The sequence below is a fragment of the Prionailurus bengalensis genome, chromosome X, assembly GCF_016509475.1.
Source record: "Prionailurus bengalensis isolate Pbe53 chromosome X, Fcat_Pben_1.1_paternal_pri, whole genome shotgun sequence".
NCBI lineage: Eukaryota > Metazoa > Chordata > Mammalia > Carnivora > Felidae > Prionailurus > Prionailurus bengalensis.
The window spans coordinates 81,315,002-81,319,577 of NC_057361.1; the positions used below are offsets into that span (position 1 = coordinate 81,315,002).

A 4,576-nucleotide genomic window follows, 5' to 3' on the forward strand; every position below is an offset into this window, starting at 1 on the left:
TCACACTCTCCAGTTCCATCCACGTTGCTACAAAGGCCATATTTCATTTTCTCTCATTGCCACATAGAATTCCATTGTGTATATAAACCACAATTTCTTTATCCATTCATCAGTTGATGGACATTTAGGCTCTTTCCATAATTTGGCTATTGTTGAGAGTGCTGCTATGAACATTGGGGTACAAGTGGCCCTATGCATCAGTACTCCTGTATCCCTTGGATAAATTCCTAGCAGTGCTATTGCTGGGTCATAGGGTAGGTCTATTTTTAATTTTCTGAGGAACCTCCACACTGCTTTCCAGAGCGGCTGCACCAATTTGCATTCCCACCAACAGTGCAAGAGGGTTCCCGTTTCTCCACATCCTCTCCAGCATCTATAGTCTCCTGATTTGTTCATTTTGGCCACTCTGACTGGCGTGAGGTGATACCTGAGTGTGGTTTTGATTTGTATTTCCCTGATAAGGAGCGACGCTGAACATCTTTTCATGTGCCTGTTGGCCATCCGGATGTCTTCTTTAGAGAAGTGTCTATTCATGTTTTCTGCCCATTTCTTCACTGGGTTATTTGTTTTTCGGGTGTGGAGTTTGGTGAGCTCTTTATACATTTTGGATACTAGCCCTTTGTCCGATATGTCATTTGCAAATATCTTTTCCCATTCCCTTGGTTGCCTTTTAGTTTTGTTGGTTGTTTCCTTTGCTGTGCAGAAGCTTTTTATCTTCATAAGGTCCCACTAATTCATTTTTGCTTTTAATTCCCTTGCCTTTGGGGATGTGTCGAGTAAGAGATTGCTACAGCTGAGGTCAGAGAGGTCTTTTCTTGCTTTCTCCTCTAAGGTTTTGATGGTTTCCTGTCTCACATTTAGGTCCTTTATCCATTTTGAGTTTATTTTTGTGAATGGTGTAAGAAAGTGGTCTAGTTTCAACCTTCTGCATGTTGCTGTCCAGTTCTCCCAGCACCATTTGTTAAAGAGGCTGTCTTTTTTCCATTGGATGTTCTTTCCTGCTTTGTCAAAGATGAGTTGGCCATACGTTTGTGGGTCTAGTTCTGGGGTTGCTATTCTATTCCATTGGTCTATGTGTCTGTTTTTGTGCCAACACCATGCTGTCTTGATGATGACAGCTTTGTAGTAGAGGCTAAAGTCTGGGATTGTGATGCCTCCTGCTTTGGTCTTCTTCTTCAAAATTCCTTTGGCTATTCGGTGCCTTTTGTGGTTCCATATGAATTTTAGGATTGCTTGTTCTAGTTTCGAGAAGAATGCTGGTGCAATTTTGATTGGGATTGCATTGAATGTGTAGATAGCTTTGGGTAGTATTGACATTTTGACAATATTTATTCTTCCAATCCATGAGCAGGGAAGGTCTTTCCATTTCTTTAAATCTTCTTCAATTACCTTCATAAGCTTTCTATAGTTTTCAGCATACAGATCCTTTACATCTTTGGTTAGATTTATTCCTAGGTATTTTATGCTTCTTGGTGCCATTGTGAATGGGATCAGTTTCTTTATTTGCCTTTCTGTTGCTTCATTGTTAGTGTATAAGAATGCAACTGATTTCTGTACATTGATTTTGTATCCTGCAACTTTGCTGAATTCCTGTATCAGTTCTAGCAGACTTTTGGTGGAGTCTATCGGATTTTCCATGTATAATATCATGTCATCTGCAAAAAGCGAAAGCTTGACTTCATCTTTGCCAATTTTGATGCCTTTGATTTCCTTTTGTTGTCTGATTGCTGATGCTAGAACTTCCAGCACTATGTTAAACAACAGCGGTGAGAGTGGGCATCCCTGTCGTGTTCCTGATCTCAGGGAAAAAGCTCTCAGTTTTTCCCTGTTGAGGATGACGTTAGCTGTAGTCTTTTCATAAATGGATTTTATGATGTTTAAGTATGTTCCTTCTATCCCGACTTTCTCAAGGGTTTTTATTAAGAAATGGTGCTGGATTTTGTCAAAGGCCTTTTCTGCATCGATTGACAGGATCATATGGTTCTTATCTTTTTTTTGTTGATGTGATGTATCACGTTGATTGATTTGCGAATGTTGAACCAGCCCTGCATCCCAGGAATGAATCCCACTTGATCATGGTGAATAATTCTTTTTATATGCCGTTGAATTCGATTTGCTAATATCTTATTGAGAATTTTTGCATCCATATTCATCAGGGATATTGGCCTGTAGTTCTTTTTTTTTCCTGGGTCTCTGTCTGGTTTAGGAATCAAAGTAATACTGGCTTCATAGAATGAGTCTGGAAGTTTTCCTTCCCTTTCTATTTCTTGGAATAGCTTGAGAAGGATAGGTATTATCTCTGCTTTAATCGTCTGGTAGAACTCCCCTGGGAAGCCCTCTGGTCCTGGACTCTTATTTGTTGGGAGATTTTTGATAACTGATTCAATTTCTTCGCTGGTTATGGGTCTGTTCAAGCTTTCTATTTCCTCCTGATTGAGTTTTGGAAGAGTGTGGGTGTTCAGGAATTTGTCCATTTCTTCCAGGTTGTCCAATTTGTTGGCATATAATTTTTCATAGTATTCCCTGATAATTGTTTGTATCTCTGAGGGATTGGTTGTAATAATTCCATTTTCATTCATGATTTTATCTATTTGGGTCATCTCCCTTTTCTTTTTGAGAAGCCTGGCTAGAGGCTTGTCAATTTTGTTTATTTTTTCAAAAAACCAACTCTTGGTTTCGTTGATCTGCTCTACAGTTTTTTTTAGTTTCTATATTGTTTATTTCTGCTCTGATCTTTATTATTTCTCTTCTTCTGCTGGGTTTAGGCTGTCTTTGATGTTCTGCTTCTATTTCCTTTAGGTGTGCTGTTAGATTTTGTATTTGGGGTTTTTCTTGTTTCTTGAGATAGGCCTGGATTGCAATGTATTTTCCTCTCAGGACTGCCTTTGCTGCGTCCCAAAGCGTTTGGATTGTTGTATTTTCATTTTCATTTGTTTCCGTATATTTTTTAATTTCTTCTCTAATTGCGTGGTTGACCCACTCATTGTTTAGTAGGGTGTTCTTTAACCTCCATGCTTTTGGAGGTTTTCCAGACTTTTTTCTGTGGTTGATTTCAAGCTTCATAGCATTGTGGTCTGAAAGTATGCATGGTATAATTTCAATTCTTGTAAACTTATGAAGGGCTGTTTGGAACCCAGTATATGATCTATCTTGGAGAATGTTCCATGTGCACTCGAGAAGAAAGTATATTCTGTTGCTTTGGGATGCAGAGTTCTAAATATATCTGTCAAGTCCATCTGATCCAATGTCTCATTCAGGGCCCTTGTGTCTTTATTGACCGTGTGTCTAGATGATCTATCCATTTCTGTAAGTGGGGTGTTAAAGTCCCCTGCAATTACCACATTCTTATCAATAAGGTTGCTTGTGTTTATGAGTAATTGTTTTATATATTTGGGGGCTCCGGTATTCGGCGCATAGACATTTATAATTGTTAGCTCTTCCTGATGGATAGACCCTGTAACTATTATATAATGTCCTTCTTCATCTCTTGTTACAGCCTTTAATTTAAAGTCTAGTTTGTCTGATATAAGTATGGCTACTCCAGCTTTCTTTTGGCTTCCAGTCGCATGATAAATAGTTCTCCATCCCCTCACTCTCAATCTAAAGGTGTCCTCAGGTCTAAAATGAGTCTCTTGTAGACAGCAAATAGATGGGTCTTGTTTTTTTATCCATTCTGATACCCTAAGTCTTTTGTTTGGCGCATTTAACCCATTTACATTCAGTGTTATTATAGAAAGATACGGGTTTAGAGTCATTGTGATGTCTGTATGTTTTATGCTTGTAGTGATGCCTCTGGTGCTTTGTCTCACAGGGTCCCCCTTAGGATCTCTGTAGGGCTGGTTTAGTGGTGACAAATTCCTTCAGTGTTTGTTTGTTTGGGAAGACCTTTATCTCTCCTTCTATTCTAAATGACAGACTTGCTGGATAAAGGATTCTCAGCTGGATATTTTTTCTGTCTAGCACCCTGAAAATCTCGTGCCAATTCTTTCTGGCCTGCCAAGTTTCAAAAGAGAGATCAGTCACGAGTCTTATCAGTCTCCCTTTATATGTGAGGGCACGATTATCGCTTCTCGGCCTTTTGGCTAAGATCAAGTGTAGTATATGTGAGGGTATGTTTACCCCTTGCTGCTTTCAGAATTTTCTCTTTATCCTTGTATTTTGCCAGTTTCACTATGAAATATCATGCAGAAGATCGATTCAAGTTACGTCTGAAGGGAGTTCTCTGTGCCTCTTGGTTTTCAATGCCTTTTTCCTTCCCCATTTCAGGGAAGTTCTCAGCTATTATTTCTTCAAGTACCCCTTCAGCACCTTTCCCTCTCTCTTCCTCCTCTGGGATACCAATTATGCGTATATTATTTCTTTTTAGTGTATCACTTAGTTCTCTAATTTTCCCCTTATACTCCTGGATTTTTTTTGTCTCTCTTTTTCTCAGCTTCCTCTTTTTCCATAACTTTATCTTCTAGTTCACCTATTCTCTCCTCTGCCTCTTCAATCCAAGCCGTTGTCGTTTTCATTTTATTTTGCATTTCATTTAAAGCGTTTTTCAGCTCCTCGTGACTGTTACTTAGTCCCTTGA

General features: G+C 39.0%; 1 pseudogene; it reads left to right on the forward strand.

Annotated features, from left to right (window-relative positions):
- The first annotated feature begins 4,062 nt into the window (after nt 1-4,062).
- Nucleotides 4,063-4,231, forward strand: LOC122478165 (annotated as a pseudogene).
- The last annotated feature ends 345 nt before the right edge of the window (nt 4,232-4,576 follow it).